The following is a 12,953-nucleotide window of genomic DNA, read 5'->3' as shown; positions in this document are numbered from 1 at the left end:
GTTTGTTTCTTGAATCGCAAGATTTATTGCAGTCCACAGCCAGAGACACAAGAAGCATGTGCAGTCCTGCTACACTTGTAACCTTGCGACTGTGACTGTGCAGCGGGGAATAACGAAGCCCGGTATGTTTTCAGCTTTGGGCTAAAACTGCTGCCAAAGCTCAGTTCACAAATGCAGCACTTGAAAGGAACTGGGGGGTGTTGCGGGAGAGAAAGACTGGCAAAGCCAGACTGGCAGTGAAAAGCAGGAGAGCCAAATGCAAAAGAGGACCAAGTTGGAACTTTCAAGTACCACAAGCAGAAATGGATCGCAGCAGCTCGGAGCATCATCACATTCCCTGTTATGTAAAACTTAAGTCGGTGCTTAACAAGTCTATTCTTGCACAGCAGCCTCGTCAGACGCAACTCTGTACAATCAGTCAGGCTACAGCCGAGTCTGGTTTACAATGCAACTTTTTTTGGCTAACTTACGTCCGATAATGGGATCCTCTATAATTGGCCGACAGAAACGGGTTAAGTAATTTTATCCACAATGAAAGGTAAATTGCCGAATGTAGGTTTGGGGACAGCGGGATCATTCTGCTCCTGAATGCTGAATCACACACAGTGTGAAATCACTTGTGTCTGAACTGCTTCTGGTGTCTGAACGCTCTATTATTATTTGTTTTGTCTGGCTAGTGCCTGAAGCCAGATAACAGAGTGAATATCTGATGTTGAGAGACTCCATCTCTTTTTGTTATTGAACGCACAGTAAATGTGTTTCTATTAACCCTAGCAGCGTCTGCTCAGTAACATTTATCTTTTTTTGCGGGGGGGGGGGGGGGGGGCGGAGCTGTGGGGAGGGCATAAATTCAGGTCAGAGGTTAGGCTTTTAGCACAATATGACTTAATCCTCCTTGCCATTCAGTGGAGTTGTTGAAAGAGGCTCCACTGGCTGTGTGTGTGCTGCTTATTCTCACTGCAGTGTCTCTTTTGTTCTTAAAGACTTTTCTCCATTTAAAGCGATATCGCAACTCCTGCAAATTGCAGTTTTACAGGGAAACCCCCACCCCAATCATGCAGACTTGCAAACTTGGCATCTGCGCTGTCTTGCCGACTGTTTCCACAGAAAACTGTGACAACTTAGCCAGGTTTTTTTTTTAAAACAGCCTGATTCTCACAATACGTCAGGGCTGAGCAGGCTTTTATGTCTGAGCAGGTTGTGAAACTGGTCACCCAATGGTGAGCCTGGCCTCCCAGCATTATTTTTGTTTCCGTGCTTTTCACATTTCTTCCCTCCCCCCTCTACCCCTTGCAAATATCTGCACAGCATCTGTTACTTGGGACCTAAAGCCTTACTTCCACAAATTCATTAACATTCAGTGCATAGAACAGTTTTTTTTAAAAAGCACAGCTAATTCCTCCGCGGGAATACCCAGTAAAGCCAGAGAAATCATCCGAATTCGGTGCATAAATATAAAAGGGGAGAGAAAAGTGAGGACCCCGAGTACTGTAACAGCTACACATCATACAGTGCAGTAGATTTTTCAACACATTGCTTTGAAATCTCAGCTTCTCACCACAGAAAGCAATAAGGTAGAAAACCGCCCACCTGGTAAAAGCAGCTTGGACCATAACATTCTCAAATGCATACAAAATAAATTTCTTTCAACCAAAAAAAAAATTACCCAGTAATAAAAATGGATTAATCAGCAATCCAAAGACTGCCCAGGAATGAGCCCCTAAAGCGAGATGCAGGTTATCCAGTGCTTTTGACAAGCGGGTTTGACCAAGGGAAGGTGTAGGAATTAAAACTCCTGGTCATTTACTGCATTGCTTTGTGGTGCACAAAAACAGAATTTTTTTAAAAAGCAAAAGGAAAGGGGTCGTGAAAGAAGGGAACACTTGAGTTATACGCAGGCACCTCGATCTGGCAACTGGAACGGGTTCGCAGAACGAACCGGTTTCTTCATTGTCATCAGCTAAACGAGCAGAACGTTACGAGGCAGCTTTTTTGGTTGGCAAGACAATTCAAAAAGCGTTTCCTTGGGGTTCACATAGTTGCTGGTTAAACAGCTGAGTCTGCTGGCTTGTGCCTGCAGGCATTTTTCTTTCCCAAGTTTACAATTGTTCTTTTTTTCTCTGTTTAATCAGGGCAGTAGCATTACACGGATCGAAGGAGCACAGGTATTAATGTCTGTGTTGGAAGCTACTCGAACACACCAGCAGAATAAGCATCAGAAACTTGTTTCGTGGCACAATGTTAACCGAATGTTTCTCCTGTTCAGTACTCCCCCCCCCCCCAACCCCCCACACAAAATGAGAACTATTATTCTCGTTTGCAATTAGCCAATTTGCCGAATTTGTATATTTGTAGCCACAAATATTATACTTTATGTTTGAACAGAATTGTGTCAGGGTGAAAGTAAAAATATGCCCAGTTTTTCACAATATGGTTCCCCTTTGCAAAGGTGAGAGAATTTCAGTTGCCTGACTTCACCTTTCTCCTTTTTTAAAAAAGTTTACAAAGGACGTGGAAAACTAAGGGAACTGCACTAACTGGAATTGTTTTTACAACATCCAATTCATAAGTAAAAGTAAAAACAGAGCCGCAACGTTCAGTCAGCAGCCACAAGTTAGTTGCCACACAAAGCGCTTTCTAGTAACTGTGCTTGGTGGGGGAGTGTTGGGGTTTTTTTGGATTGAGGGAATGTATATCCCTTGATGGGCTGCAGCAGCATTTGTGCGGCAAAATTAGAAATCAGACTAATATCAGATTACTTCATCAATTTACATAAACTATTACAAGACAATTACAAATTAAGCAATTGTCTTTGGCTCCCTACATTTCTTTTTACGTCTAACTTTTATCGCAATCATACTTTAATAGATTGTAAAATTAATCGTTCGAAGTTTGATTTGCAGACGCACAGAAGAATTTCCTGTTCTGCAAGCGGTTAGGATCTTTCAGCCCTCACAGGGTTAAGCCCTGCAATTATTCGTATTAAGATCTGCCAGTGCTGACTGAATCTGTTCACAAGTGTAGAAAACTTTGTGTGTATTAGACACGGAGGCCTTTTATTCAGATTGCTTGCTCTGCATTTAATAATGCGAGTAGAGATCAGGTTGCACAGGAATCTTCTGCAATTCGTAAAGTAGCAAAATCTTCCAAATAAGTAAAACATGTTAGCGCCTGCTTACCTGTTCAAGGTTTGCTCATCTTCAGGCACCGTGATTCAAATCAAGCCCCCATAAAACACAAGAGATATTCCAGTAAGCGAGGGAAAAGAGAGCAAAAAAACAGTACAACACACTCCTGAAGTCAGACAGCACGAGCAAGGTACAAAGCCACCAGACGTTCACACAACAAGCAAAAAAAGCAGGTTGAGTCTCCCTCTCAAAGCTCCATAGATGTGTCAGACAAGCCAGCTAGTACCCACTGCAAGAGCTCAACTGGAGAACTGAGGGCTCCTGCTGACAAGCTTGCTGAAAATTCTGATGAGATCACCGGTAGGCTGGGCCTCTGGGTTTGACAGACAGCTAAGGATGTGTTTGGGATCTTGCATTTCCAACTATCTCGAGGGGATGTGAAGCGAACCTTCTTAAGTGGGCTATTCCGCACAGACCACAGTAACTCAGTCATGTGTGTTCATTTAAACACAACAAGCTGGCGGCAAGAAGGAGCTGAGACAACAGACAGGTTAAAAATGTGGAGCTAGTTACCTGCTGCACCTTGTGAGAGTGTAATCATTTTTATTGTTTTCCAATGTGCCTGTAGAACATTGCGTAAATCAGGACAACGCCAGCTGTGTTTTAACATATGAAAAATCCTGCCAGCATGGCACAGTGCTTGCTTTTCTGCCGGATGGTCTCGTGTCTGCCATCCAAACCCGAGAACCTCTGCATTGGATGGAATCGACAATCTTCGCATGGTCCAGAAGTTCAGGGCATTCTGCGAAAGGTTGCAAAGGGGATTTGTGGGACATTGATGAGCCCTGTGCTTTTGCTATGCATTTTGCTGCTGCTGCTGTTATGCTATTAAACAGTGTTTTTAACAAGGGGGAGCATTTTGGACTGGGGGCCCATTGGAGGCGGGACTGCTGCTTGGCGGGCTGATGTCCCGCCTCCATCGACTTGTGGCCAACCCACGCTATTTTCCCTTGATTGACCTTGTTAAGCCCGCCCAGCGGGCTTAGCAGGCCAATTAAGGGGAAGCCGGTTGCAGAGCATGTCAACGTATGACGTTTCATCTGTCAAAACTTTTTGACAGATTGTCATCGTTTGACAGCTCTGTGAAGCTGTCAAACACTGACATTCTCTGCAGTTTGATGAAGTCTTGCATACAAGACCTCATTCAACCTTTACAGAATTGAGATGGTTGTTGCGACCTGAGAATGCAACGGCCATCTGTCATCTGCAACACGGAGGTGCGAGACTCTCCGCATACAAACCGACTGAAGCCTGCAGGAAGAAACAAAGGTAAGTACACTTTTACTAACACTTTGCACTTACCTCAGATACTCACCTCTCCACACTTGCACCCATCACTTACCTTCACACCACACTTTTGCACCCCGCAGACCCAGTACTCGCTTCGCTGACCTGGCGGGGTTCGGAGCTTTCGGGAAGCCCGCACTTGTGAGGGCAAAAAGGGGATAATCCCATTTTTTGCCTGTTACCTACCTGTTAACAGGCAGTTAATAGGCTTTAATCCCTTCCCGCCTCCAAGGAGACGGGACCCGGCACGGGACGGTTACCCGCCTCCTAGGAAGATGGCACAGAGGCAGGTTGGGCACCTGCCCCCAAATTCTACCATTTTCCCGGCAGTCCCACCTCCATACCCGCCTCCCCAGGGCTGGCAAAATTGCCCCCCTTGACTCATGGAATAAATGTAGGCAAAGCCGAGATTTTGTGGAGCTGACCCTGTTGATGTTGCTGCCCACCTCCACTGAATGTGTTCTGAATATATGTGTATCTATGTGCCAATGCATACAGCACTCATATGCAGATCAGATATGTACATGTGCGTGCAAATATTTTTTTCAAAATGCTATTTACTTATTAAAAATCAGTCAGGCGGCAGCTGCAGTACTGAGGGGCGGAACTGACAAATGGCCAGGTTTTCAGTGGCTGCGCTTCCACAAGTTTAAACTATCAAATCTTACTCCTCAGATGTGCCTTGTTAACATTGATGGTGACTTACATAAGAAACAGGAGCGGGAGGAGGCCATTCAGCCCCTCGAGCCTGCTCCGCCATTCAGTAAGATCATGGCTGATCTGATCTTGGCCTCAACTCCACTTTCCTGCCCGCTCCCCTTAACCCTAGACTCCCCTGTAGCTCAAATATCTGTCTATCTCCACCTTAAATGTATTTAATGACCCAGCCTTCCGCAGCTCTCTGGGGTAGAGAATTCCAAAGATTCACGACCCTCTGAGAGAAGAAATTCCTCCTCATCTCCGTTTTAAATGGGCGACTCCTTACCCCACGAGGGGAAACATCCTCTCTGCATCTACCTTGTTGAGCTCCCTCAGTATCATATGTTTCAATAAGATTCCCACTCATCTAAATTCCAATGGGCATAGGCCCAATCGCTCAACCTTTCTTCATAAGTCAACCCCCTCATTTCAGGAATTAACCTAGTGAATCGCCTCTGAACTGCCTCCAATGCAAGTATATCCTTCCTTAAATGAGGAGACTTAGAATTACAGAGTTCACGGCAAACTGAGGTTAGATTTTCAACAAATTAACCTCTTGTCAGAAGAGCTGGGTATTTGGTGCCTGCCCAAGACCGGTGTAGAACTCCTAATCACGAGGCAAAACTTTGGAAGTGCCCAGGTATGCTGCTGCCCAGTTTCTGTTTTGTTAAGTTCAAGCGCAGGCTATAGTTGCAAATCCCTGAAAAAATATTTGAAATTTAGAAAGGGAAGAGCTAGAGATTACTGAGCTTGCTGTGATACAAGTGCACCTTGTGGACACATACCAACATCAGCTGTGTATACATGCGCGCGTGTGTGTGTATATGTATGTCGTTGGGGTGTGTGTGTATACATCCATTGGCTGGATAGGCGCACCAACGTCAGTGTTCTTGCTCAGGCCAACATCCCCAGCATCGAAGCTTTGACCACGCTCAATCAGCTCCGATGGACGGGTCGCATCGTCTGCATGCCCGATACGAGACTCCCAAAACAAGTGCTCTACTCGGAGCTCCGACACGGCAAGAGAGCCCCAGGTGGGCAGAGGAACGCTTCAAGGACAACCCTCAAAGCCCTCCTTGGAAAAAGTGCCACATCCCCACCGACACCTGGGAATCCCTGGCCCAAGACCACACCAAGTGGAGGAGAAGCATCCGGGAAGGCGCCGAACACCTCGAGCCTCTTCGCCGGGAGCAAGCGGAAGCCAAGCGCAGGCAGCGCAAGGAGCGCACATCAACCCAAGCACCCCACCCATCCGCCCCTCAACCACCGTCTGCCCCACCTGTGACAGAGACTGTAGGTCCCGCATTGGACTCATCAGTCACCTGAGAATTCATTTTTAGTGTGGAAGCAAGTCATCCTCGGTTCCAAGGGACTGCCTAAGAAGAGAAGAAGAAGAAGAATATACATATATCTATATATATATAAAAGAGTTGGTTTGTCTGTCTGTCCGGCTATACAATCAAAAGTTATAGAGCCTACACATATGTTATATCAAAAGAAAGCTTATCATTAGGGGAGTCTAATAGGCGTATTTACTTTTTGGTCAGACAAAATTGTTCGGACAGTATGCAAAAAAGGTCAAAAAACGGCAAAATTCCGCTCATTAGCGTTGAGTGACGTGATGGTTGACCAATCGTAAAGGGGGTTAACCTGATGGTTGACCAATCAGTGCATCACGGGGGGCGTTTCATTGCGTGTGTGGGCGGGCCTAATCCTTCTGAGCTGAGGTGAGTGGCCGCCATCTTGATTCCAACTATTGATTTATTTTTCCCACTTTCTGTGTGTTTATTTTGAAATCCCACTTTCTGTGTGTTTATTTTGAAATATAGATTTCCAGCAAAAAAAAAGTTGGTTTTAAAAGAAAAAAAAATCCTTTTGCAAAGGGGACTCGGGCTTTCCCCCCCCTCGGCGGTGGATGAGCTGCCTGCAGGCCTCGAAGCCTCGGCCTCTCCTCGCCAGCCACGCCCGAGCTAGGCACCGACCGTCCCGCTGGGCCCGCCCCGCGATCGCCGCCATCTTGGTAAAGGCTGGCGGGGCGGGACTGAGCCGAGCGTAACCATCGCCGCCATCTTGGTAAAGGCTGGCGGGGTGGGAGACAGCGCGCGCGTGAACGTCGTCGGCGGCCCGGAGCGCGACCTGAGCTAAGGTGAGTCCGGCTGGGCCTCACGCGCTAGGCCGCGCACCAGCCGGCCCTGAGGCGCTGATCCGCACACGGGGGCTTCGGGTCACCACGTCCGGGCTCTGAAGAAAGGGAGAGAGAGAGGGGGGAGGGAGGGAGAGAGAGGAAATCAGGGAGAGACAGGGGGAGGGAGAGGAGAGGGGGAGGGAGAGGAGAGGGAGGGGGAGGGAGAGGAGAGAGAGGGGGAGGGAGAGGAGAGGGAGGGGGAGGGAGAGGAGAGAGTGGGGGAGAGGAGGGAGAGAGAGGAGGGGGGAGGAGAGAGGGAGAGGGGGAGGGGAGGGAGAGAGTAAAGCAGGGGGAGGGAGAGGAGAGGGGGAGGGAGAGAGAGAGAGTAAAGCAGGGGGAGGGAGAGAGCAGGGAGGGAGAGAGGGTGAGGGACAGAGGGGGAGGGGGGAGGGAGGGAGAGGAGAGGGAGGGGGAGGAGAGGGGGAGGAGAGTGAGAGGAGAGAGGGAGGGAGGAGAGGAGAGGGGGAGGGAGGGAGGGAGTGAGGGGAGAGGAGGGAAGGAGGGAGCTCGCCTTCTTCCTTCCTTCCTTCGCAGGGGTCCATCGGGCCAGGCCTGAGGCGCTCCTTCCCCCCCTCTCTCCTCCAGGCTAATCCCAAACTAAATCCAGCAGTCTCTCTCTCTCTCTTCCCCCTCCGTCTTTCTCTTCTCCCCCCAGTCTCTCTCTCCCTCTCTTCCCCCCGTCTCTCTCTTCTCCCCCCGTCTCTCTCTTCTCCCCCCGTCTCTCTCTTCCTCTCTCCCCCCGTCTCTCTCTTCTCCCCCCGTCTCTCTCTTCTCCCCGCCCCGGCTCTCTTTTCTCCCCCCCCCCCCCCCCCCCCCGGCTCTCTCTTCTCCCCCCCCCCGGCTCTCTCTCTCCCCCCCCCCCCCCCCGGGCTCTCTCTTCTCCCCCTAGTCTCTCTCTCTCTCTCACACTCCCCCGTCTCTCTCTCTTCCCCCCAGTCTCTCTCTCTCTCTCTCTCTTCCCCCAGTCTCTCTCTCTCTCTCTCTCTCTTCCCCCAGTCTCTCTCTCTCTCTTCCCCCAGTCTCTCTTTCTCTCTCTCTTCCCCCCAGTCTCTCTCTCTCTCTCTCTCTCCCCCACAGCCTCTCTCTCCCCCCCAGTCTCTCTCTCCCCCCCAGTCTCTCTCTTCTCCCCCCAGTCTCTCTCTTCTCCCCCCAGTCTCTCTCTTCTCCCCCCAGTCTCTCTCTCTCTCCCAACAACAACATGCCCTCAAAAAACCCTCGGCACCGCCGGGCACTCCAGCTAGTATATAATATGTGTGTTGGGGTGTTCTGTATACAAATGTGTATATATATCTGTATATATGCATGCAAATATATATATATGTACATATGTATATAAATATGTGTGTACAATTGTATATATTTACTAGCTGGGGGGCCCGGCGTTGCCAAGGCTTTTTTGTAAAACGGCAGTTTGAAGGATTAGGCCCCGCCCACCCCATAGGATTGGTCAACCATCAAGTCAATCAAAACATATATGCATAGAGATATATATATATATCCCGTGGCACTGCACACAGGGAATCCAGACCAAGTACAGTCATCTGGAGAAGTGGAGTTAGACGATGGGATAATTGGACCAGGGCGCGCAGATATAATCCAGTCGCCATTTTAATGTCGTATGTTCTGTTCCTATTTTTCAATAAAATTTGATTTTATATTATTACTTACAGTTAAGTAGCAAAACGTACAGCAATTTGGGAAGTAGAGAAGTAGACTAGGTTGAAGCATTTTTTTTGCAATTCAGGCTGTAGAGCTGGGAGAGGTAAAACTGAGATGTTACAATGCCGCCAATGGTGGGCCTGTGTAATTACAGCATGACAGGTTTACATAGGCAGTTTCCATTCTAAATGTGGATAGTGGAATTAAAAATGGAGTAAGTGACAGGATGAGTGTTCAGATTTTAACTGTTCTAGATATATATATATAATTTATATGTATTTACTTAAAGGGGCATTGCTGTGCTCTGGGGAGTTTCTGTACAAGCTTAGTACCGAGAGCACTCTGCTCCAACAATACTGATTCAGATCTGCCATTCTGATGTGATACATTTTGCAGCAAATATTGCAATGTAAGTTTTAAGTTTTGATGATTGTAAATTTATCCAAGTAGCTACATTTAAATGCAGACACGATCGGCCACGTAATTAGGATTCCTCTTTTCACCAACCTGCTAAGATGATGTGCAAGTCGTGTTACCAGGGCAACAGTGTGGCTCAAAATTCAATGAAATCTCACAGTACAACACAAATATCAGGTAAGATTTTTGTTGGCACGTGCGGTTGACTGAAGCCCACAAATGATGTCAACAGTTGATGCACTCTGCGACATCAGCAAGCACCGCAATTTGCGCATTCAGCGGGGAAACGTTAAGTTGTCTGAGCAGTTTGTAATTGGAACATTTAGAGAGAGAAAATAATTGGGCTTTGCTTTCATTCCCTGAACTTGTGACTGACTGAATTGTTTTCACTTTAGAAACAAAATGAAAATTATGTCGACTAAAGTGACCCTTTGATGTGGAGAAGAAGTCTTCGGAAGATTATTAAAGAAATATTTTAACTGGACAATTAGTGTGAAAACTGCATTGGTCTCGTCATCAGTGTTTTGTTTTATGATTCACACTGTTTCAAGGAGTCATCTTGTCAGTGGTTTGATTTTGCTTCAATTTAGTAATACTTGTCCCTTGTCTTACTGTGGCACACATGTGAGCTCACCTTGGCATTAGGAGGAGACTAACAGAAAATCAGATGGGTTTAGGGCATCGCTGGCAGATTCTTGGGAGTGAATTGCCTGCCTGCCAGCCTCTTGGCCAAGGAATGCTGTCAGCAAAGAGAGGGCAGTATGGGGAATAAAAGGATGAAAAGGAGAGAATTGCCCTGTTCGAGATCAAATTAAATAAAGACAGATTGAAGTGATGTGGAACAGGGTCAGCTTTGGCAAATATCAAATTGCAGCCCTACATATTCTTGCAGCTGCACTGAAGGCAGTGAGTGGATCAAGGATTTAATTTTGGGCTTTTTTTTTACACCATCTAACAGGAGTCAAATTGCTGCAGCGATAGATTTACACCACTATCTGGGAGCTGTAGTTGCTTTTACTGCAGCCCAAAGGTAGAGGAAGTAACGGCGCAGTTTTCGAGCTTCATTTTCTATTTAAAGCAGCTGCAATTTCACTGAAACTCGGTTTAATCCTCCAGCAGTCACAACGGCCAAAATCAGCCAGGTCTCAGGGCCCCAAAGCAGCCACAGATGGCTTCCAGACCTTGCACAGATTGTTTTTAAATAACTTTTTTTTCACTATAAAGCTGCAGTAATTGCATAGTTCTAAATGTACGTCTAACATTGACTGAACTCACCGTGTCTTCTGAGACCCAGGCAACCATGGTGCAAAAATCATTCAGCGGACACAAGTTTAAAGAAACCAAATATTTTATTGACTTTTCCAGTTTTCTCCCCCTTCTGTCATTGAATTTTGCTGATGTGTTGTGGTCCCATGTTTGTCGGATACCGTGCTCAAGCGGCTATTCTTCAGGCAGAAGCCCTGGCCAGTAAGCGCCAGCAGGATATTGGACCACGAGGGGCATCACAGCTGAACCTGATCCTGTTCTCACCCAGTGGCCACATGCGTGCACCTAGCAGCAGGGGGAACACCAGATATATTTTTTTATTTGCTTATGGGATGTGGGCATCGCTGGCAAGGCGAACATTTATTGACCATCCCTAATTGCCCTTGAGAAGGTGGTGGTGAGCCGCCTTCTTGAACCGCTGCAGTCCGTGTGGTGAAGGTGCTCCCACAGTGCTGTTAGGGAGGGAGTTCCAGGATTTTGACCCAGCGACAATGAAGGATCGGCCGATATATTTCCAAGTCAGGATGATGTGTGACTTGGAGGGGAACTTGGAGGTGGTGGTGTTCCCATGCGCCTGCTGCCCTTGTCCTTCTAGGTGGAAGAGGTCGCGGGTTTGGGAGGTGCTGCCGAAGAAGCCTTGGTGAGTTGCTGCAGTGCATCTTGTAGATGGTACACACTGCAGCCACGGTGCGCCGGTGGTGGAGGGAGTGAATGTTTAAGGTGGTGGATGGGGTGCCGATCAAGCGGGCTGCTTTGTCCTGGATGGTGTCGAGCTTCTTGAGTGTTGTAGGAGCTGCACTCATCCAGGCAAGTGGAGAGTATTCCATCACACTCCTGACTTGTGCCTTGTAGATGGTGGAGAGGCTTTGGGGAGTCAGGAGGTGAGACACTCGCCGCAGAATACCCAGCCTCTGACCTGCTCTTGTTGCCACAGTATTTATGTGGCTGGTCCAGTTAAGTTTCTGGTCAATGGTGACCCCCAGGATGTTGATGTTGACGGATTCGGTGATATCAATTGGGGGACATGAAAACTGACTGATTCCTCCTCCCCCCCGCCACCGCCACTCCTGCCCAGGGATGCAGAGACAGGCCGACTGCCAGCCTGGGGATCAGCTAACCTGCTACAAGCAGAAATAAAGAGTCAGGACTTTCTGTTCTGTACAATTCCGTTAGAGGTTGACTTTATCAACTGAGGCATCAGAGGGAGCTTGTATACCTTTAAAAAAAATAAAAATAATGCTGGTTGAGTATAACTGCACTCCATCCTGCTCGGAGGTGCACAAGAGCGACCAGGAAATGTTCCTCTTGTCGGTTTTCCACTCACTCTGGCTCCTCCTCGGTGCCTAGCCTCAACCCTGTACAAGAGGTTATGAATTCAGTGGCATGCAAGCGGTGCTTTTAAATCTCTTAATAACGTTGGTGGTGGGGAAACTTTGAGGCCTAATTTCAAAGTTTGCAGGTGACACGAAACTCGAAAAGGTAGTAAACAAATGAGGATGATGGTAACAGAATTCAGGAGGACGTAGGCAGACTGGTGAAATGGGCAGTCACATGGCAGATGAAATTAAACGCAGAGAAGTGTGAAGTGATGCATTTTGGTAGGAAGAATGAGGAAATGCAGAATGAACTAAATGGCACAATTTTAAAGGGTGTGCAGGAACAGGGAAACCTGAGGGTGTACACACATGAGTCTTTGAAGGTGGCAGGACAAGTTGAGAAGGCTGTTAAAAAAGCATATGCGATCCTTGGCTTTATTAATAGAGTACAAAAGCAAGGAAATTCTGCTAAACCTCTATAAAACAGCGGTTAGGCCTCAGCTGGAATATTGTGCTCAGTTCTGGGCACCACACTTTAGGAAGGATGTCAAGACCTCGGAGAGGGTCCAGAAAGATTTATTGGAATGGTTCCAGGGATGAGGAACTTCAGTTACCTGGAGAAGCTGGGGGGGGGGGGGTTTCTCTTTAGAGCAGGGAAGGTTAAGAGGAGATTGAAGATGCAGGAAGGATGTTCCTGATGGCCGGGAAGTCCAGAACCAGGGGTCACAGTCTAAGGATAAGGGGTAAGCCGTTTAGGACTGAGATGAGGAGGAATTTCTTCACCCAGAGAGTGGTGAACCTGTGGAATTCTCTACCACACAGGGCAGTTGAGGCCAATTCATTAAATATATTCAAGAAGGAGTTAGATATATTTCTTAAGGCTAAAGGGATCAAGGGATATGGGGAGAAGGCAGGGACCGGGTACTGAATTTGGAT

At 47.6% G+C, this 12,953-nt stretch overlaps 2 protein-coding genes across 3 annotated transcripts in view; one reads left to right on the top strand and one right to left on the bottom strand.

Annotated features, from left to right (window-relative positions):
* Nucleotides 1-3,545, bottom strand: part of LOC147092942 (leucine-rich repeat transmembrane protein FLRT1-like) — a 213,639-nt gene extending 210,094 nt beyond the window's left edge. Inside the window, exon 1 of one of the 2 annotated variants that reach the window (XR_015075090.1) lies at nt 3,180-3,545. The gene's annotated coding sequence lies outside the window, so the exon portion shown is untranslated. The remainder of the gene's footprint in view (nt 1-3,179) is intronic. The other variant, XM_085976265.1, reaches the window with a different exon arrangement.
* LOC147092941 (ADP-ribose glycohydrolase MACROD1-like) overlaps nt 1-12,953 on the top strand; it is a 1,295,420-nt gene that overhangs the window by 287,407 nt on the left and 995,060 nt on the right. The window lies entirely within an intron of this gene.

Source organism: Somniosus microcephalus, unplaced genomic scaffold, assembly GCF_052327205.1.
Source record: "Somniosus microcephalus isolate GS21.2 unplaced genomic scaffold, FLI_Smic_1.0 unresolved_chr2, whole genome shotgun sequence".
NCBI classification, from domain to species: Eukaryota; Metazoa; Chordata; class Chondrichthyes; order Squaliformes; family Somniosidae; genus Somniosus; species Somniosus microcephalus.
The sequence above is the reverse complement of the archived record's forward strand: the minus strand, read 5'-3'. Positions and strand labels throughout refer to the sequence as shown.